This window comes from Strigops habroptila, chromosome 1 (assembly GCF_004027225.2).
Source record: "Strigops habroptila isolate Jane chromosome 1, bStrHab1.2.pri, whole genome shotgun sequence".
Taxonomy (NCBI): domain Eukaryota; kingdom Metazoa; phylum Chordata; class Aves; order Psittaciformes; family Psittacidae; genus Strigops; species Strigops habroptila.
This window is the reverse complement of record NC_044277.2, coordinates 15,787,274-15,811,224: the sequence shown is the minus strand read 5'-3', so window position 1 is coordinate 15,811,224 and position 23,951 is coordinate 15,787,274.

Genomic DNA, 23,951 nt, shown 5'->3' with positions numbered 1-23,951 from the left:
CATCCCCAGACAGAGTTCCATACTCTCTAGCCTATCACTGACATAAATAGCAATGCCCCCTCCCCGTCTGCCTGGCCTGTCTTTTCTAAACAGCCTGTAACCTTCCATTCCAACACTCCAGTCATAGGAGCCATCCCACCATGTTTCTGTGATACCAATGACATCGTATTCCTATAGCCTTGCACAAATCTCTAATTCCTCTTGCTTGTTCCCCATACTACGGGCGTTTGTATATAGGCATCCGAGCTGAGCTCCAAATGAAGCCGACTCAATGGCTGGGGCAGCTGAAACATCCCTACAACTCTCCAAGCACTTATTACAGGTGCTGGCAACTGACCAGGAGTGTTGGGATGGATCAGTGCTCCCCTCCCCCAACACATCTAGTTTAAAGCTTTCTTGACCAGCCTGACAAGCCTCCTACCAACACAGCTCTTCCCCTTCTTTGTCAGACCAGCTCCACCAGCCTCCAGTAGACCTGGCCTGCCAAACTGAGTCCCATGTTCTAAATAGCCAAACCCCTGACTATGGCACCAGCATTCTAACCATTTATTAACCTGCCAAATGCGCCTAGCTTTTTTAAGGTCCTCCCCTTTGTCCTGGAGAATTGATAAAAAAACTATCTGAGCTCCAGAGCCCCTAACCACCTCTCCCAGGGCTCTGTAGTCCTTCTTAATTTTCTCCAGGCTACTGCTATCTATATCTCTAGCACCCACATGGACCATTAGAAGGGGGTAATAGTCAGCAGGACTTACTAGAGCAGGCAGCCTCTCAGCAACATCCCTGATCCGAGCCCCTGGCAGGCAACACACCTCTCCCGAGACTGGATCAGGCCGGCAGATGGGTGCCTCTGTGCCTTTCAAAGTAGAGTCCCCTACTACTATGACCCGCAGCTACAATATAATTAATATAATGCACTAAAACTAGTAAAGATATTTATTTAAATACTCAAAATTATTTGTTCTGATTTGAACAGCTATATTTCAAGATTGTTGACATTTTGTCTTCCTTAATGTAAATATGAGCTAAAATTTCAAAATCACAAAGTTTGGCTTTGTGGGTTTTTTTCCTCATTTCTTCCTGTCTTTAACCAACTGATATTTTATAAATCTGAAATCAGTGACACCATAATGAAAAATAAACACAAAACCCCAAGTGAAAATATGATTTTTAAAAACATTTTTAACTTTTATCACTTTATGATAACTTCAAGGGATGTTGTTTACTTTTACTTTACCAAGGCTTTTGACACTGTCTCCCATAACATCCTTGTTGACCTGCTTCCCTGTAGGAAAGGCTGTGAGCACTGGAACTGTCCAGCGTGGGGAAGAGAAGGCTCAAGGGGGATCTTATCTGTATGTAACCTGATGGGTCAGCAAATAAGAGAGCCAGACACTTCTTAATGGTGCCTAATGGCAGGATCAGAGGCAATGGGCGTAAACTGAAACACTGGAATTTAAAGACTTAAAAACTTAAGCTTTAAAAAATGTTTACTGTGAAGGTGATTAAACACTGTAACAAGTTTCCCAGAGAGGCTGTGGAGACTCTATTCTTGAAGAAACAAAAAACTCAACTGGATACAGTCCTGGGCAATGCCCTCTAACTGACCCTGCTTAAAGCAGGAGAGTTGGACTAGGCAATTTCTAAAGATGTCTTTCAGCCTCAACAATTCCACGATTCTGGAAATCTCAAGAATTAAACCAGTTTGTTTCATCTATTTCAAATATATTTATACATTTTAGAGATTTATAAGAATTCTACTAACAGGAAAAGAATTATGTTAAGTATATTGGGATTTTTTTCTTTTTTTTTCCTGTTAGCAATATTTCTTTCTGTTCATTGAAGTTACAGAATGTAATTTAGTTATATCCATGTAAGTAAAGGATAACAAGTAAACCAACTATTCCAATCAGCAACTATTCACAAAAAAAAGCAGACTTGTTTCATTGGATTAGCCATGAGATAATGCATACTGAGAAAGATACATTTCAGAAAAACCCAAAAAGGTTCTTGTCTATCCAGCATATCTAATGTTGTGAATAAATATATGTTTCATATGTGATTTTAGACCTGATCCTGACATCATTCTGAGTGTGATTTCGGAGTTCATATCCAACAACTGGATGAAATTAATGCATATCAAAATGAGTTCTTTCTGATATGTAGGTTCCTGTAGAGCCAGGGCTTCTGGCTGTTCAGACATCTGTAGATGGGTTCAAAGAGATCAAAAAGAGCTGTGCACAGCTTGGTGTGTCTGTGTGTTTGAAACTGTGATTGCAAATGGGTGGGGATTTGTTAAGTGATAACTGAGGAAAACAATGACTATTTTTAAAAAGCTATGTTTGGTATTGCTTGAGATTTCTTTTTATTGTGGAGCAGCATGTGAATGTATGTGAATGATTACCACATTCATTATGTGCTTTTTTTCCCCTTTCCCAAATATTTCTGGGTCTTTGCTTCCTAAAGCTTCTCAAATGCAAGTAAGACCAAAGTAAATTAAGTACAACCTTGGTTATATTTTAATTTTGTTAATAAAATAAAATAAGCAGAGTCCTGACTGACAAACTTCAATTTTCCTTTTGCTTATGCTCTAGAATAAAACTCCTGCCATTTACAGCTACTTGCACGTGTATGCAATAGGTAGAAGAAAACTACTTATTTTCTGTAGGTTTAATACATAGTAGGAAGGAGAAGAGGTAAACATTAACAAGAGAATTGCTTTGATTTCCCAAATGTTATGCCTATGATAGGGTTTTGTTTCAGTCTTGTCCCTTTGGGGTACATACATATGCAAATGAAAGACAAAAATGTTTTAATTTTTTTAAGTGTTACAGAGGCTTACTAATAAAAATGGTAATTGTCTGTCACTAAAATAAGTTAGTTACACAGAAACTTGTTTGTGTAGACTGATGAGCAAGCTAAAAAAAGTCACTTTTCAGAAACCAGCTGCTGCCAGCATTCTCTTCGTAGATTGAAAGTGACTAAGGATGGAAAGTTCAACAGAAAAGCTGGTCTCTTTTTTTTTCTGATCAGAATCCAAAATGTATCATGCTCAATACCTAAGCCAAAGAGCTAAAAAGAAAATCAATTTCCTTTTTTTTTTTTTTTAATGCTACCTTTTAAAAAATACTTATGGATAAATCTGACTGTATTTAATTATGCAGAATAATAGATTAGCACCTCCTGGCATCTTGAAAAATACCTCCTACTAAAATAATTTGAAGTAAGCATTGTATTCATAGCCAGTACATGAGATCATGACAAACTGGGAATGAAATTTACATTTGCATCAGTCTTGCTATCTAAATATCTTGCCAGGACACAATCAACTTGTTGGGTTTTCTTTCTTGATGTTCACAATAATTTCTTTCTTACACTAAATTAATATATGTATTCTTCAGTTCTTAATCTGGACAACATTCAATTGTATTAGAAACCCTTGATAAGCATTGTAAAGCTAAGAAATATTTTGTTGCACTTAGTAGATTTCTTAGTGAATGAAATTATTAAAGGTAAAGCAAAAAAATGCTGAAAAGCTTTGAGTATCTGCATTCAAATGTATACTGCTAGAATTAACCATACATTTGAAACCAACTATAATATTCATACTCAGTTTATTGAATTTAGGCAGCCATATAGGCATCTGATTTAGATAGCCAAACTGCTAAATATCCTTTGTTGAACAAATATTTATTTATTTTCACTGAATGATGAAAATTAATACTGAATGGTTTTTTTGAGCTCCCATCAGACATACTCTGAAAGATATGTTAAAAGATGTAATAATTAACAGTTCCCTGCTATTTTTTTTTAGAACCACAAACTTATCTTTAACAACAGCTAGTTAAAATAAAGAAAAATCGTAGATATGATTACTTCTATAATGTTTATGAATGAGATTTCAGAATTCTATGTCAACGCAAAAGTTCAGTTTCTGAGTCAACATTTCAGTATTTGCACCGATTATATGCAGTCTCTAGGAAGACCTTTTTATTGGAAAAAGGAAAAAAAGCTTTTAGGATTTCCTTTTATGTGCCTTGGGAAGATGGGAGATTTTACTGAAATATTTTTGTTACTAAGTAATTCCTAATAGATAACTGAATTGAAAAGATATTAAGTGATTTTTCAAAGTCATGTACAACTTATGTTCCACAGTTGCAGGCAAGAGATGAAGTGGAAAAACCTGTTGCATACCATAAACACTATTGAGAAATCATTCTTATGCCTAGTTGAGTTTTGTTCACATGCTTTAATTTGGAATAAGAGGATAAATCTTGTTTCTTTGTTCTGGGTTACCAGGAGACATTATTTTGTTAGTAAATTCATTTCCTTCTTCCATAGCATTTTTCTTCCAGACCTCTTCGGCTTTTTACCTAAGACGTGCTCCACTAATGCACAGATGCTGGGCTTTGTGTACTCTGGACTCTCCCTGTAGCATTCTGGGTTTTTGGAGATTTTTTTGGTCTAGGCTTATAAAGTGTAAGAGTTTATCGGTATCAGTATAACAGGGTGACCATAGAGAATAAAAATAATTGGATACTTCTGAGTATATTATGTACTGGATGACTAGATTTATGCTGCACTTGACTTGATAGTGATTGCTCCTTCTTTTACATCCTACAGCAAGAAAAGCTTAAAATGTTTGGTCCTACAGGAAGCAAAGTTAATCCAGTTGGGGTTTTTTGGTTTTGTTTTTTTTTTGTTATTTGTTTTTTGTTTTTTGTTTTTGTTTGTGTTTTTGTTTTTGTTTTTTTTTTTTTTGTTTTTTGGGGCTTTTTTTTGTTTGTTTTGTTTTGTTTTATTTTTATTTTTTTTATTTTTTAACTGAAAAGTGGAAATCCTTTCCAGGAAAACACAAGTGCTTATGAATTATGACTTTATTCTCAGTGTTATGTTCTATTGTGTGGATGCATGTGTGTATATGTATGTAGATGGAAGTGTATCTATCTATCTGTATTTAGAGCATTTATATTAAATCTTTAATTCCTTTATGTGTAACAGGTAGGAATTTCTGTACAAGGTTCAGGTACCCTATGAAGACGGGGACTACCTCAATCATCAATAAGACTGCCACAACATACATCAGATTTCTTCTGGTGGATAAGTGAACACACGTTTTAATATCATACTTGTACATACTGAATGTGGAGATTTCTTCTACGGTACTACAACATATATTACCAAGGTGGCAAACAAATGACTAACCTCTTACACAGTATAAAAATTGTAGGATGAAGTATGTATCCATCTGCATGTGTACATAAAATTGTGGTTCTTCCTGTATATTCCAGGGCTGGGTTTGCCTTTCTGCAGAAGGAGAAAATGATCAGCTCCACTTTAGCATGCAGAGACCTATCCAGTGACTGTGATTGATTGTATATATGTTGTGTATAACACAATCCATCACAATTCCATATAAAATTTCCTTTATTGTAAAGCAAATTTTTTAAGCATCGATGTTCTTGGCCTCTGGAATGAAATATATAGCAGACCTTAGGCATCTAGAAGATAAATCTGTAAAAAATTGCAGGAGTTGAATCTCTTTAATCATCATATTGATAACTGAATGAGGATCAGTGTGAGGGAGAATGGTGCCAACAGTTACTTATGTACATGTCCCAGACTGAGTTGTTAGAAATGTTCTGGGAAGGAAAAGATGAAAGATCATGGTGACCCTTTGCTCCTTCACACCCCAGGATTTTTGTACTCTTGTACTTCAGGTCTGCAAACACCTCAATCCTACTACATGAAATCTCTCACATTCTCAGGGCCACAGGGGAGGACCAAGCCTCCAACTCTTTCAGGCCTTCAATCTCCATAAGACATCTGGAACCTAGTGATCTTAGTCCTTCCCACTGCTTGCTACAGGTCCTGTCATCTTCTCTGCTGCTACCACACTGTCAGCTGTCATCCTCCAACTATCTGCTTTCCACCTTTCCCATACCTGTTTCCACACCTAAACCTTACATATGTTCCCTAAAAACCACATCAGCCTTTCTTGTGACAGGGAAAAATAAAATAAAATGAAATGAAATGAAATGAAATAAAATAAAATAAAATAAAATAAAATAAAATAAAATAATTAAAGTCTTAACAAAAATCACAATCATTGAAATAAAAACTTCTACCTGGAGGGATCTGAATCAGAAGAAAGTGACTGAATTTCTAAAGAGACAGAAGCATTAAGGACTCCTTGATTCACTACATACTCTAAGAGGCAGTCTCATGGAGCATCCTCATAGTAATAGGAGAGCTCTTCTAAAGCAAGATTTTTCAGAAAGCCACTTCCACCCACTCCACCCATTCCAAAGCCCCTTTGGAATGATCCAGTAAATTAGTTGGCCATATTATTACTGAAAATTGGTGTTTTAATGCCTTTAGAAACCATTTACATTATCTGATCAAAGTGCCTCTTTTTAACTCCCAATGCATCTTGCTGCAGGTATGTTTTCAGAGCAAGAGCACAATATAAGCTAGTGCTTAAAAAAGTTGTCAAGTAATTTTATCTAAATGAAAACAATCACATAATAAAAATTCTAATGATCAAAATGTGTCATCACGCAATCATTATGATGGTTTTTAACCCAAAATAATTCACTAATGAGGTTTTCAGAAGTCCTTCACAAATTGAATCAGAATATCTGAAGGATGTCTGCAGGATGAAACTAGGAAGGAAAGTGATGAGAGGAGAGGTCCAGGAATTCACACATGACTTTAGCCATCCAAGAAAACATACAAGAACTGTATCTGAAAGCTGTAAAAAGCTGCTTTGTACTGAGGGATTAAGGGTATTCTTAAAATCTTTTACCATGACAGGTTTGTGGGTGTGGTAATGAACAGTTTGAAAGAGTTAAGCCATTACATGTTAAGCCAATATCCTTTTCAGGGTGATCACATGAATTTACCTAAACACTGTGCCATGGAAACAAATAGCACGCAAAGTAGCAAAAGGTTGCAAAAGAAGTTGTAAGCTGTAGAAATCCTTTTAAAAACTTCAGTTCTGGTAAAAAAATGAGACTGATGCTGCTGTGTAAGTCTTTCAAAGCACTTAGATGCAGATGTCTAGGGCAACTGCTAACTGTTTCTTGTATTTGCTGACAGATACAGATCATTGCAGAAATACTACATATTGGTGGTGACAACTCCACTGAAACCTGAAACTCTTTGACTGACATCTTATTTCAGTAGTGGGTGGAGAACACTGGGAATGTGGAAGGCCATATTGTAGAGGACTTGCTATCCTGATTACTTATGACTTCTTCATAAATTTATTAATTGACCAGTTTCCTAAGAAATATATTTTCATTTTATTTCCAATTTATGGATAAACTGGGATTTTTTCATTACCATTGTAGCCTATCAAATTAATTTGGAGTTTCCAAGGGAGATAGACTTATTGATGAATGGAGTGTGGGACAGCCAGATTTTGTTCTCTGTTGATTAAGAATCTGATCCAAAGCCTATTTTGCATAGGATTTTGGACCATTAACTTCAATGCCATTAAGATGTGACTGAATTATTTTCTTGTTCCCCTACTTGTCATCTACTCATTTTGTATTTGACCCCTTAAAAAAAAAAGAAAAAAAATTCCTGCCTTACTCACTTAGAGACCAATTCGTTTAGAAATCTTGTTTTGTCAGGGCCTGGAGTCTTGTAATGTGTCTGTATAGTGCTTGAGACAACAAAATAAGAACTCTAACAACTGTTGTAACAGTTGATTTAGAAAGCTATTTTATCTGGCTCAAGATTTCAGGTAATGTAGTGCCAGAAATCATAGGGTCTTGCCACAGGACCTAATTCTATTTTACTACATTTACCCGATGGCCTGAGTCTGTGTAAATACTTGCAAAATATCTGAGATTGTGATATTACTATTGTTTGCTAATTTTCATTACTGCATTATTTAGATGTTCTGACTACAGAAGCTCTATTATACTAGTAACAAAAGAAACAAGCAAGAATGCAGTGTCTTTGTCCAGAACAGTTGACTAAGATAAGTTGAACAAAAGGTGAAAAATCAAGTGTGCAGAGAAAAACCTAAACAAGACAATTTACATATTGGGATAATATGAAAGCTAGAAATAAAGCCCTATCTGCCAGAACATACTCCATCTTATTTGCTATTTTTGTTTTCAGTCCAAATATTGGTATTGAGTATGCTATTGTAAACTTTCACTATGTTCAAACTAGTGATAATAACAATAGATTTTTTTTTGGTAAAGAGTCAGCAAAACTAATCCTTTTTGTTACTCAAAATGAAAAATGGTTTTCCTTTTACTGCAGAAACTTGCTTTCAGATAACTGAAAAATTACTATATCAAGAAACTTTAACTGAGCTCATTATGCGAGTCTCCTTAAGAAGATTATCTTCAGATTGAAAAGATTAACCCAGACATCATGAAAAACATTTAATTTTTCCTATTTCCCACAAATGCAGTAAGATCTTTAATCATGCTTTCTAGTTTGAGGTGCAGTTTTGTGTTTTAGAGTTTAGAACTCTGGAGTCTAGAACTTCTTCTGTTTGGCTGATTATTAAAAAAGTTCACGTCAAGAGAGGAACTTCACTGAATCCTCCAGACACAAGTTTCAGAACAGACATGCAACCCTAGTCAAGTATCCTAAACATCTGAAAATCCCTTGTAGATCTAATGGGAAGCATTTTTTTGAAAATCTGAGTGTCTCAGATAAGATATGAATCATGTGGTACTCTGTCATATAATGTCCACTTTCACTACAATAGACTATCAGTCTATGTTTGGTACCAGTATAAACTTTTTTGTCTACTTGTCATGATTAGCAATATAGAATTTACCAAGAAATTTTGTCTGGTACAGCACTGAGTAGTGTCAGACACAATTGCTTGTGTGTCTGTTTAGTAAAATTCCTCAAGCTGTCTTTCAGGAGTCTGAAAGGTAAAAGAAATATTGTTGTACAAGAAGCTGACCACTTTCAACAAATCCTTTTCTCAGCTTCACGGAGTCATAGAAAAACACAATTTGAAAGGGGTCTCTGAAAGTGATCTGGTCCAGACCTCTGCTTAGAGCAGGGCCAAGTCAGAGAAGGTTGAACATGGTAAGTCCATGAAGGTGGAACAGGGAGCAAGTCAAGAGGAAGGCCATGAGAATGGTAAGGGGGCTTGAGCACCTCCCACATGAAGGCAGGCTGAGAAAATTGGGGCTGCTCGGCCTGGAGAAGAGAAGGCTGCATGGAGACCTCATAGCAGCCTTCCAATATCTGGAAGGGGCCTACAAGAATGCTGGAGAAGGGCTCTTCATCAAGGACTGTAGTGGTAGGACAAGGGGGAATGGGTTCAAACTTAAACAGCGGAAGTTCAGGTTAAATATAAGGAAGAAGTTCTTTACTGTGAGGGTGGTGAGACAATTGAACAGGTTGACCAAAGAAGTGGTAAATGCTCCATCCCTGACAGTGCTCAAGGCCAGGTTGGGCAGGGCCTTGGATGGCATGGTCTAGGGTGAGGTGTAACCTCATGTAACCATGGCAGGGGGGTTAGAAATAGCTGGTCTTAAGGTCCTTTCCAACCCAAAACATTCTATCATTCTATGATTCTATGGCCTTGGGTAGTCAAGTTTTGAGTATCTTCAAAGAGTGGGATTCCACAGTCTCACTAGACAACCTGCTACAAGATTTGACCAGCTTCACAGTGGAGAATTTTTCGGAACTAGAATATCTGTTTTGGCAACTTTTGCCGTTGGGTTTTGTCCTTTCATGGTATATGTCCAAGAAGGGACTGCTTAAAGTGTGTTCAGAGAGATGGAACACGTCCTGTAAAGAAAGGCTGAGAAAGTTGGGGTTGTTCAGCCTAAAGATAAGAATGCTCTGGGGAGACCTTGTTGTGGCCTTTCAATACTTAAAGGTGACTTTAGATTGAAAGACGGAGGAAGACATTACAAGGGTCTGTAGTCACCAGAAAAGGGCAAAGGTTTTAAATTAAAAAAGCGTGGATGTAAATTAGACATGAGGAAAAAATTTTTTATGATGAGGGTGGTGAGACCCTGGAACAGGTTGCCCGGAGAAGTTAGGGATACCCCTTCATCATTGGAAGTGTTCAAAATCAGGTTGAATGGGGCTCTGGGTTTATTGCTAGTTGTACCTGCTCCTGGCAGGGTGGGATTCGTAAGATCCCACCTTAGCTGTTTTTTTAAGATTAAGAATAAAGCCTGCTTTCTCCAGCCTTTTTGAAGATGTTAATTCCCAGCGTGTTTCACACTCCCCTTTTCATGGCTTCCCTTTTTCTATGCTATCCTTTTGAAAATAAATGATCAGAACTTCTCAGGGCATGTTCTGAGTCATGTCACCTTGCACATCATTTGAATGCTACAATATTTTCTGTAATTTTATTCAGTGTATGATCTATATTATTTCTATGTAATATTTGAGACATTTTAGATGTTCCCACCTTAGATTATTTTCTTCTGTTTGGTGTTTTAAAGTACCAGGTTATTAAATTGTGCTTTTTCACTTTGTCAATTCCTACAGTCGATTTTATCTGATGAACTGTTTTTTATTTCCATGTTCAGTCAGTATTTCACTGTCCTTCATAATATTGACTATTCCCATTTCAAAGTATATTTACTTCACATTCCTTATTTCAGTTCATTTTTCTTGGTCAGTGTCCTCCTTTCTGCCATTCTGATGAGAATATAAAGGTCTGCATTAACAAAAATGCAATGATTCTACATTTGCATAGTGTGAGAGAGCAGAATCTGTCACCTTCTATCATAATATTTTCTTATGGCTGACCTTCAAGCACAACAGTATGCTTGCAGAGTCTGGTTCATCTTGGCCCTTTCTAATTGCTAACATCTGATCCAATCTTATTTCCCATTACAAATTCAATAAATGTAATCAGTCACCTTTGAAAATGCCAATAATAGCTGAAAATGTTGATCACCACATGAGATGTCTGAAACTTTATGACCTTCCTAGCGTTTGATTTGTAATTTTACAATCCTTGAACTTTAACCTGTGGTTACATTTAGTCATACATAGACTTCTAGAATGAGCCCAATGGAAAAAATATACCCTTTTCCATTTTGAATAATATATTACCTTTATGTGTAAATTTGAAAGACAGTAACCGGTATTTCAAGGACTCTTTAGAAAGTACTTGTTTTAATACCTCGAGGTGATTGTTCCTTAATCTAATTACACAAATAATGTGACAATAGTTGATGTTATATATTTTATAAATCAACCTAATAGCTATCCATGATAACATCAGATCTGATTTGGACTTCGAATGACTTGGTGTCTGGAACAGATTGGAATTGCTTATGTGCCTCTCCTTGATAATCTAGAAATTAAACTAGTGTCTTTACATTTGGTGAGTTATTTTAGAATTTTTTTTTCAGGAATAACAATAGAAAACTAAAATTTTGTAATATAGGCATGAAGTCTGAGATAGGAAATGTTTATGTCCAGTGAGAAGTATGACAAAAAAACATTCACAGATCTGAATAAAATTAAAAAAGAAAATTCTTCATTTTCATTTTTTTTTTTTTTTTTAATTATTGCATTTTCCTGGCTGCATTTCAGTCTTGGCTCATTTTATTTGCATTCCTCATCAGTACTGTGAATTTGCTCTTGTCTGTAGACCTGTTTATTGTGTTAGACTTTCCTTAAACCTGCTATTTTAAAACAGCTTTTAGCAAAGAAAGAGGGCACATGTCAAGCTCAGTGAGTATAGCCTTGTTTTACTGTCAAGTACAAAATGAATTCATGTGAAAGAGACAATGCAAAACTGAAGTCTGCTGCACAATAATCATGCTCTCACCACCCAGACTGAATTTGAAAAAAACTTGGGAGACCTTTTCAATCAATCCAATCAAAACCCTATTAACCTCCTGTGTTTGTCCTTCCTGTGGCTGGCTTTTGTTAATCAGAAATGTTTCTGTTGAGCCATTGCTTCTTATTATTTTTGTAGATATTTAATCAAAAGAAATATGTACAGTTAAAACTGAGCAAATACTTAACAGTAAGGTGAATCAAGGTCAGTAATGAGTGATTCATGCATTTCCAATATTAATTAGAAATTCAGTAGGATGAACTAAATGTGCTTGATGGTACACAAGCAGAAACTAATTGTAGAAAGCAATTATATATATAAAAAAGAATGAATTTGAATTTGGAAGAAGAGCTATTTTTAAGTCTGCTGCAAATACAGAGTGGTAAATGAAGCTCCCTATCTAACATCCTTCTGACATTCTTGTGCACATCAAAAGCATGGTTGAACTAATTAAGAGGATATTAACAATTTGGAAAGATGTGAAAGAAAATAAGGAAAACAGGATTGAACACTTGTAGTAGATCTGAGGGCAATAACCTGTTAAATAGACAGGCAGCAACCTGATTAGTAATGTTCACTCTGCATTGCTAGTGAAAAGGTATGTTCGAGTTAGTCTAGATGGATGTTGAAGACTTCAGAAGGGTAAAGTCATGGGCCACACAAAGGATCGTTACTTGGTGCCATAGCTAGAACATGGCACCAAAGCTAAAGGATTTCAGAGAGGATGTGGGACCTAACCTTGGCAACTTTTGGCAGTGGTGAAAGAAGGCAGATACAGCATTCTCTCATGTGTCTTTGTGGGTTGAGATAGTATTATCCAGTTGATACACATAAACCTAACTCGAACTGAGTATTTCTCAGCTGCACTTTGTAAACTGAATCATCATCAACACTGACAATATCACACCAAAACCAATGCAGACAACTTCAAAAATTAAACATGGAAAATATATTTTTCAGGACTTGCTCCTAGTGTACAAAGATTTGTGTATTGCCAATCTTTTCTTACACCAAAATAGTGTCACGAAAGGATAAAAGTCCACAGGGACTAATCATTATTCCCCTCCCTCCTCCTCTCCCTCAAAAAGCTATTAAAATTCTGTATGATTATAAATTAGATAAAAAAAAAATCATTTGCGCAGAACCAACTATATAAATTACTTCTCTCATGAACCCTTCAAATTCTACTTTTATTCTACAACACAAGTTGCATTCTTCAGAAAATCCCCTGATAATTCACACAACTCTTTCCAGGTGTCAAATGAATTTCAATGCAGATTCAGAAATATAATATACATGTTGCAAAAAGACTGTCTCCTCCTGTCCCAGCTTTACTCCTGTGAGTGTCTAGAGATCAGCAGAAAACTACTCTATAGGTTCTCCTGAACATGCAGTTGTGTGATTCTTTCCTGGGAGGTATGACGTGTCAAGGAGATTTCGATGCTACAAAAGGGTTGAACAGCAACATGAGGAGATGGAATGCGTGCAGAACTTCACTGATTCTTGCCAGTGTTGCTCACCACAGATGCATCAGGGAAATTCTTCATGTAACAAGGTGATAATTTCTACTTTGGACTAATTACATAACTAACCTTTGAAATAACTGAATATTTCCCATTCCTTTCATACTGTAACTGCCACTTTATCTGCAAAATAACTTCTTTTTTTTCCCCAAAATTCTATCACTCTTACCAAATATATATATCAGTATGTAATGATTCTACTGAAACTTTTTAAGGCTTATAAACTGCTATACTATAGTAATGTGCAAAGGCACTGAAAGCTAGAAAGTATTCCTTCTGAACAACAGACATGAAAGGAAAAAAGTAAGATACTATTTCATAATCTTATTTAGAATAGAATTTTCACCTTTTTTTGCTTTGACACTAATATTGTTACCATTGCAGTCCCTGCAACAAAGTATAACCAGTGCTGGAGAATATTAAATGTCTTAACTAAAGAACCATTCTCTAGAAGACACCTTCCAAAAGACATTTAATACGGCATCCACCACGCAGGTTTAACTTGGAAGTTATGGTATAGTACTATATTTCTATTGGTTACTAGCAGTTGGCTAAATACAGAACTTCGCGTTTAAATACTAATTCAAGGTCATTTTTTTCAGGTAACTAATAAACTGGATATTTTGGACAAAATCTCTGGAAAAATTATAAACCTTCTGGGTACTGTATTACCTATTATATAACTCTGTACCTTATCTCTGCAATTTTTTGAAGACTGTATGCTTAAAGAGGTGCCATTATTAAAGAATAACTTCTCTTTGGTAACAGACTAACAGAGTGTGATTAAATCTATTCAGTAGTTGCTGGGAATCTGTTTACTTCTTTGATTTTTAAGAAGATATTAAAAAAACCTCCATGAAAATTCTAGAGTGGGGATGACTTTGGATGATATTCCAGTATTGTTTTATATAGACTGGTCGATCTTTATTTTAAGAGTAATCAGACTTTTTGGGGGGTCCTATTATGTTCAAAAACTATTTCAGAATGCAATTGATAAGAAATCTCTTTTCTTTTTTTCTACCTGATAGTTGCCAGTTTGCATATACATTTGCTTGTGGCAACACAGTCCTGTAGCTTATCACTTGCCTAGATGCCAGTTAATTACTGGCTAGATAAATAAATGAACCTGTGATGAAATTCACTCGTTTTTTAAATAATTTATAATTAGCAAGGAGACTGTTCAAATGACCCAACTGACCTTACTAGCATAGCACTAATAATTCAGTGCTTTTAACAGAAAGAGACCATTATGAAATATAAGGCACAAATTCCAGTTTCTCACCAATCTTCTTGATTTTTCCTATGGTGTCACTGAACAGGGTTCAGCAGATCTGTCTCTTACCAAACGAATGGTTTAGATATAACATTATTTAGAGACTGCTTCTAGGCAAAAAAGTCTGCTTTTAACTTTTTTTTTTTTTCCCCCAGAGAATTACAATACATTTTTTTCTTTTCTCCTTTTTGATTTGGAGTTACTTTGAACAAATATTCACTGGTCTAGACACCACTGAAGATAATAGATCCAGTCCTTTTATCAAGGCTAGCTAGCATTTGAAAGCCCTATGCAATTAACTTAATCAAAGTTCAATCAAATTTTATTAGACTTTAGCACTCGTGCCACTGCATCAATGACAGAACAAAAGATATGTTTGGAAAAATTTAATCAAGAGATCTAACTAAAAATATATCAGTATACCACATATAATTTCATGAAATTTGATATGGTAGAAGAAGTCTTTCTTAGAAAACTGGATTGTCATGATCTTTTATCATTAAGTTTGAATAGTTGTTTTCTTTCACAAGTGTACACCCATGGTGTATTTTCTTAGCTCTGTACGGCTGTCAAACATTTACAGAGAATTTGCAAAAGCAAAATATATTACTTTTTTTTTTTTTTTTACTTAAATTAAGGAGCTTAATTCTTTCAAAAGAACTAAGTGAACTATTCCCAGCGAAATCTGTCCGTCAGTCTTTCTAGCTTCTTGATAATCTATTTCAGCTCCTGAAGATAGCTTGTAGGTCTGATCAGCTTTGCCACTGGCCTCCTAAAAATGCTTTCTGTATGAGAATAGAATCTATGTAGGAAAAGATTTATCAGCTCTGGAGGTTTTTTTTTCATGCTTGGTTATGGAAGCTAAGTGGGAGAAACAATTCTCAGTGATTCTGACCTGTTTGGTCTGAATTACCTCCTCCATATGAGGATAATGCATTAGAAAGTCATGTCAAGGACAGTGGGAAAAACCCAAGCTCTAAATCTGAAGTTCGGTCTTTTTAAAAAAAAAAAAAAAAAAAAAGTCAGTGGCTAGCAGAAGTGAGGGCATATGCACACAAGTTTTTCTAAAATATATTTCATGGACAGCATTGTGCAGGATTGTTCACATCCTGATCTGGAAATATACATTTTGAACCTTAAAGATAATATCACGGAGATAAGAAACGGAACTGTAGCTGTTGGCCTCAGCCAACAGACAATGCAGATGTGTGGTTTTTGACTTCATAATTCATAGTTCTGATAGACTTTATTACTAAAACATGGGAGGTTAAAATACTGCATTTTCCCTGTGAATGATTCAATGTAAAATGAAGTGGCTTTTATCAGAAAAGCTGAATGCATCTCATAATTGCTATAGCACTATTCAGTGCAGAGAAACTGTTAGACTGTATCACAAATTGGGGTAAATTATTAGTAAATTGTATAAATCTGAAGAGGACACTGAATTTTAGGTTCAATTCTGGTTTTGTTTATGCTTTCTGCTACATATTTCTCAATTTCATTAACTGTTTTACTGCCAGTATCTACTGAGTCACTGGCAGTTTATGCTGGTATAAGTGAGAATTGTGTTCATATATGAAAATGTGGTGTACTTTGGTATACAAATCCTATGTAAATTCACCAAGTGCTTTAATTGCATTTTTTCTCATTTCTGTTTAGATGTCTATCATTCACAAGATCTCATATGACAGTACAATAATTTCTGGCAAATACTTTCATGTCAAGTTCATCAGGCAAAGATTGTTTTTCCCCCCAATAAAAATGTTCAGAATACATTTCCTTGTTCTGTGACAAATGAACATGAAGAGTGCTTATGGCTTTATGAGAGTATCCGCAATGGTCATATGATTCTTCTTGTGGCAGAGTATGTCTGAGTAACCTTGCTGACCCTACAAACAGGGTCTTCTTTGATGTTGCTAAAAGATTTAACAAGATTTACTTCCACCCCCCCCCCAGATGAGACAGTACGAGTTGCTTTTAGGTGAAAATTCAGTAGAGCTATGTCAAGTACTATTCACACCTCAGATCAGATATTATATCTAAAAGTTAGTCTCTAGTATGGCTACATATTACAGTTCTATTTTGTTAACCTCTTAATTATATCAGAGATAGTGCTTAAAAATATTTTTTTAATTGAACTATAATAAAATACATATTTACTGTGGGTTATTTATAACATCTAAATTCTGAAACCTTTTTATTGTCTGTAAAATATTTGAAGAAAAAGAATCTTCCATGTCTATGCTTACTCTGATGTATAGTATTATGGAGTTACTCCAACAGCTGGCATGCTGTGGGAAAAAGGCTGGTCCAGTACCTACCACACCATGTAATAAAACTTGCAGCTAGGTCCTTCTTTGACACAGACTTCTACTGTAACCCAGTGAGAACTTTCATAAATGTCTGAATAGAAAAGTATTAAAATCCTTGTTCATCTGACCTTCCCACAGTTCAAATACAAATCAATATCTTGCCAAAAATTCAATGACTGAAACACTCTTAGCTCTTATCAGTACTTCATACTGCCTCCCATTTTTTCCTGTTTATTCAACATTTCCATTAAATTTGACACTGATAGAGCTGACCTACACATTTTTATTCCAGACTACTCTTTTATGAGTGTTTAAAGCCAACTGTGTAGTTACTGGGAGTTTTGAATTCAAAACAGTGGCCAAAAGTCCAAGGGATAACATTAATAAACCTGCTTTAACACAGAAAAGTAATCTATAATACTTCCAGTTTCAAATTATGCCAGTTGGTTTGTAACAGGTGTTTCATGGGTTTTATGTCATCCTGCCCAATGTGCTTTTCATCAATCCATCATCATGATTAACTTTTCAATTAGCAGTTTTGTGTTTGTACCAAATTAGCAGCAGCTGAATCAAATTCACTTTGCTTATGGTGGCAACCTTTGCAATGACTCTTGCTGTTAAATAGCACAAATATAGACAACAGAGAAATAGGGTTTAAGAAACAAATTTTCTGCCTTCTACATTCCCACTCAAGTTCAAGGTAATGCAATCTTTTTTATTTACATTAAATCTATATATGTTGAACAGAAGTAGCCTTGAAAAGCCTTGTATATTCCTACCAAATTATCTTCTGTTTACTAAAATTGACACATAAAGAGAAATTACTTGAGTTTAATAAAGTAGAATGTAAAATAGCCTGGATTAAAATCCAAAGCTTTTTTTAGTCTATAGACTTGTAGTATTATTAAGAATATAGGTATCACATCCTAAATGAAAACGTTTGCAAAATAATACAGAAGGAATTTTTAACAATATAAAATAATAAAAAAAGTGATTTAACTAATTTTAGTTAAATTTTACTCTTCTTCTTCTGTGATATTTTCTTTTATTTTCTATCTATCAGCTAGAACCGAACATTGTTGATTATTCTTAGATGTTTCTACCTAACAAATGTAAATGAGAAACAGATGATACAGACTTCTGGTAGTGATGATTTTGCTGGGCATACAGTTTTTCCTTGATGAACTTAATGGGAATTTTAAAAGAGTTTTAAATGGAAGCTGGATTGTGACCTCTTGTAGGATAAATCTAACCATAAGGGCATTGCAAACCTCCACCTTCTGGACCTCTTCTTTCCCAACTATCAACTCATACATAAAAGTCAAAACAATTCTTGAGTATCATCTGTTAATATTTATTCAAGACATTCTTAATTTTGAATGAAGATTGATTTATAACACTATATATGCATAGGGAAGCTGTCATGACTATGTATGTGAATATAGTTCTGTGCATGAAAATAATTCAGGGATAAAAAAGAAAGTATTCAAGTAAGTATTAACACCAGTTATTTTTGTGTGGGTACTTAAAAATGATTACTTAACATCATTCTTCCACTGGAAATTTAAGTTCCTTCCTGGGATACTGAAAATGAAGCAACATATCATCTCGTCTAAAATATGAATATAGATTAGTAATATTAAATAACCAGGACTAAGAATGCGTACTAACAGACATATATTGAATAGTCAGATCCTGTCTGGGATTGATCTTGGATATCCTTGGCAGGAAAAAAGTCTGTCTCTGAGTCTGTGACTTCAGTGCAATGTTCATATGCTAATCTGCAGTGTACCATAGAGATGCTAGGATTAAAGACAAATCAATTAACTTAGGTTAAAAAAAAAAAATTAAAAATTTGTATTTTGTTGTGTTATTGTTTTCAGTTCACTCCTACTACATTCAGAGTAGGTGTGATACCACTCTGAATCACCACTACTCTGTGTGTGTATAGTAGACATATGGATGTCTACTATACGTGTAGTATATAAGTAGAATACATCTATAGTGATAGATTCACAATAATTCTTGTACTGTGTTAACTTGTTTACAGTTATTTCAAGTATGCTTAACTGTGTTGTTAATAGTGTTGCCTATACTTATCCCATGAACTTTAAAATCCTTAAAGAGAATATTCAGCAGAGGAGAATGACTAGACAGTGCCCAGAGCTGATGCTGGAGACTGAAAGTGAGAGGGAAATTTAAGAACTGAAATCTGCCTGACAAAGTTAGAAGGAAGGGAAATAAGAGATATGGCTAACAAAAATCTTAATGTACAATTCTTCTGCAACCTCAGCATCCTATACTCTGTTTTCCTTTTTTCCTATTGATCCTCTCTAGTCTAATTTCTGCTTGATTCACTTTCCTGAAAATGTTCTTATTAGCTATTTGAGCTTCTCTTGGGAAAAGTCTAGCATACATTCAGGCATGGTAGAAGAGCAGTTCGCTATGACTACATATGTTCCTTTTTTAAATACAGAATTTTGCACTGTGAGTAGCTGCAAGCTGTTGTCTGTGTCATGTTTTGCTTGCGTATGTCTCAGGTAAAGAAATGTATTTCTTAAATGAAAATGTTGAAAAAAGAGTATAAACATTTTTCAGATAAGAAAGGCAAAAATTCTCCTTGACTCATTTGCTTCCCTCCTCCCCATTCTTCTTTTAGATTAGTTCCTTTCCTTCTATATTTTCATGATTTTTTTAATTTTTTTTAATAATTTCTCATTTGGTTATTTTTCTATCCTTGCGAGGGGAAGACTTTCCTAAACATTGGATGGGACAGATAGATCAGAATGGTTTAGTTTGATATTTTGAAAACATAGTTATGAATTGAAACTCCCAAACCATTTTGATGCCAAAAAGGAATAAATTTAGAAAACATCACACTGCAATTTTGTCAACTGCTGTCCTTTTTCTAATAATTCTTTTGTTTGAGAAAAGAGCATTTGCCAGCAAGGAGATACTGAAACTGCTGATACATGATGTTTGTTAGGGCTCAAACCTTTGGAGATGTTTTGGTGTTTGTTATTTTCATACAACTTGCCCTGACGTTGTAATTCTAAAAGGCGTAGTACAGTGAACAGAATAAGAATGAATTTAAGTATGATCATCTGCATCTATCTTCTTATTTTGCACATTAAGGAGTCATTTAACCTCTCTGTACATATTCCTACTATTAATGTAAGGATAATATTCAGGTTTTTTTGTACAGTGAAATGCTCATAGGAGTACATCCTGTATTGGTGACCTTCATCTTACCTTTGTCAAAAGATTTTTTTTTTTTTTAATATTAAACAAGATCAGACCATGTATTTTTAAGTTTCTTTGTTAACAAGCTTTAAAGAACTTTCAATATTGCCTAGTTAAAAAATTCTGAAGCTGCACATTTTCACTTTTAGTGAAAAACATTTTTCACTGCAAATATTAACGAAGCACTCACTGTTTATCTTTGAAATTTCTGGGGTGGTTTGTGAACTCTGTTCTTGTGACCTTGAAGACCTTCTTGGAGTTTCCATCATTCCTCTTGCAAAATATTGCAAGGAATTGCAGTCCCAGAGAACTGAGCTGGCTTGTGACACTCATGTCAGGGGTGATTCAGTGAAAGCTTCAAGCATGCTAACTTTTTTCTTTAACAAGAATAAAATCATGTTTCTACTATTATAACACATGGTTGGGTGCCACATTGTTCAGATCATTTCAGATAACTTCAGTAAACTTACCGCATTTTGGAAATTGTAGACCTAGTCAGCAAAACTTAGTTTATGTCAGAGGGAATGCCCACATTGAAAAAATACAGCAAATTTAGAGGATATCTACACATCCTTTACGTTACTCCATACATCACGCTTTTCACAACCCGCATCTTAGAAGCAAGAACTACAGTTTTATCATCTACAGGTTTCTTAGTAATTGATTTTTAATCCTATGACTAAGCTAATTCTTAATGGATGTGCCTTAAAATAAAATATTTCCGTTAGTCTCTACTAATATCCTAAATATGCACTGTGCATATACAGTGTACGAGCACTGTACAAAACAGAGAAAAAAGAATAAGCAATTCCTAATGCTTGAGCATGTATCTACAATTTGTTTAGATTGAGTGCAAACTAAATCTTCTTATTGTTCTCAGTCACTGAGTTTCAGATTGTATCAGGCTTGGAGCTCACAAACTAGATTCCTCTTAAATGAAACTAAACCATCTGATGCACCCCAGAATCACACCAAATGCATTCTTGGCAGTAATGAACATTCATCTCTTTGGATCAGAAAATGGCTAATCTGAAGAACCCCCCTGAAAAGCAGATGTTGAATATTGGATCTTCAGCACCAGCTTTTTTTGCTCCATAGATGTTTTTCTTAAAAGCCAAACTAAACTCTAATGTAGACATATCCTAAGGTTTTTGTTTCCTTTCCCTCTGTTCCTTTGGCCCAGTCCCTTAACGTCTGTTTCCATCATTCCACGTATTAGGTAGAGGAATAGTTTCTGTGTTACATAACTTGTGAACTGTATCCATGCATAAAGTAATTTCTGGACCCATTGATGGCTAAGAGACTGGATGTGCTGTTCAGCCTATTGAGCAACTTGGGTACAACCTCTAAGTTGGCTAGTCTGTCAACCCATGTATTTCTGGTGGTCACTCAAGCAGAGTATGCATAACTCTTGGTTTACCAACCAAACATAATCAGTATTCCTTCCAGATGGGTGGATGATCAACATAATGAAACTATTTCGAGGAGGGTTAGCAGCAGTAGAAAACTGCATCTGTACTATTTTCCAATAATGCTATTATTATGCTCATGTCACTGTTACTGTTTCCACAACTTTTCCTGTTTGTGACAACGTAGAAAAAGAAGGGGACAAAATATATTGCAGGAGTTGATGGGAAACTGTGCCATATGGTAAGCAACACTAGCAGTAGCCTAGTTTCTCATTTGAGTGTGTATTAATTCCTTATACTTTCTGTTATTTTATACTCTTTACATTTCTTCTGTGTTTTGTTTTGTAGAGGGATTTTTGTTTGGTTGGTTTTGGTTTTGTTTGTTTCTTGTTGATTGTTTTTTTGTTTGAGGCGGATTGTTTGTTTTTGCTGATACAAAAAGAAAATGCATTAAAAACTTTCACTTTTGGTTGGGAATAAAATTCTTGCATTCGAGGAAGTCTATTAACAAGTACTATAGAAATACTGTATTATATAATGCCTGGGTTATGTATTAATAACCAGTATTTAATAATAATGATTATGCTATCTGTCTAAGAATTGCTAAGCAGAAAATGCCCCTCAGATCTTGAAAATTGTCTTATAGTTTCATTGAAGCTTATGAGAAAGAAAATGAAATATATTTACTTTAACAAGCGCTGATAACTCATTGCTATGAGTTTTAAAAGAACTAGTTTTTAAAGAACACAGCACAAAGCTACAGTATTTGAATTCCTGCGCCATGTAGGTGTAAAGATTTGTGACATTCCCAGACAGATAGTCAGTTTGTAGCTCACTCCATATGATTAAACATAATTAAATGTTGCCCTTTTTGAAGATACTAGAGGGGATTGTTTAACATATTAATTACTTCTTCTAAATTGTCTATCAGCATGGAAAAAAAGAGTGAAGAAGTTTGAACTAAGGGAAGGAGAAGAAGAGCAGAAAGTCTGTGGTTAGATAGCATTTCTGCAATTTCATTTATGCAAAATATTAATAGCATCCTATTGGCCTTTGTACCAATATACATTTAGGGCTTTGTAGAAAATAATTCCTGATATCATTGATGATGTGCTCAGTGGATTGCCGGAAGTCATGCAAAAGGGCCAAGGGTGCTAGAAGCCTCGTTGTTACATGTCTTCCAGATCTTCCTTCATGGCCATATCAGTCTCCTGCAAGTGCAAAGATAAGGGAAAGATATGAACATAATGACACTACGGTATTATTTGGTCTACAAGACAGATGGATCTGCACTTGTATCAGATATATAAAAATGTAGGCACGAGGTAACAGACTTTTGAAGAATTTCATAGTTCAGAAGGCTTTTGTGTGACAATAAAAAGTCCTTTCTGCCATAGTTCATGTACGCCATGAAAGTCATCATAGCTTTCCATTATACTTTCATGGAAATTTGTAGTGTAGCTAACTTCCTACTGTTCACCTTCTTATGGGATCTTCTGTAGCAGACGTTTGGCTCATACGGGTCTAGCTTTCTGTGTTGTTCCATCCAGGTGAAATGCAAGTGAAAACAACTGCAAATTTTATATCTGAAACTAGGTATAACATTCGTTTTTGTGTCCTCATACACAGATAAAAGCCTTGTTTTCTTCATTTTCTCTATTTATCTTTGTATTCACATTTTTCCTGTACCACAACAGGTGGTTCTGAAAAGCAATGAACCAACCAAACAAAAGCTGTTGTGTTGGGTTTTTTTTTAATTTATCTTTAAAAATACTGATATTTCATGGAGTTGATTTTTTCAGTCAAACATCATAGAGAGAGATTTACACTGATAACAATTCAATTAGTTAATTCAACCATTGATGGAATCCTGAAGCATCAAGATAATAACTGAATATATTTGGAGACTACAGTTCCCATTACAAAGGAAACTCTGAGATTTCATATAGAAGTTTAAATTGAAATATTTTTATGGATCCAGTTGCTGAAATGTCTACTGAATTCAACAAATTTGTTCAGTTTAATTGACTGCTTGAATTAACAATTTCAAAAAAAAAAAACACCAAATAGCTGAATTAAAACTACCTCCAAGCAAATCTTTCAGTGTTGGTGATAGTCAAGGGCAACATAAAAAAAGGTGTGCACAAAAGACATCAAAGGGACTATTGCAAAAGAAGAAGGAAGAATAAGTCTCTGAGAAGATATATTTTTTTCTAGATTATAACCAAGAGGTAGAAAATAATTCTGTGAGATGAATGAAAATTCTCCAATTTTAAAAGCTTTCCTCTTGAAATATTTTTTCCTTTTTTTTTTTTTTTTTTTTTGTGTAATTGCTTTTCTACCTAACTTTCTTAACACAGATTTACAAAGTTAATAACAGCACAATCA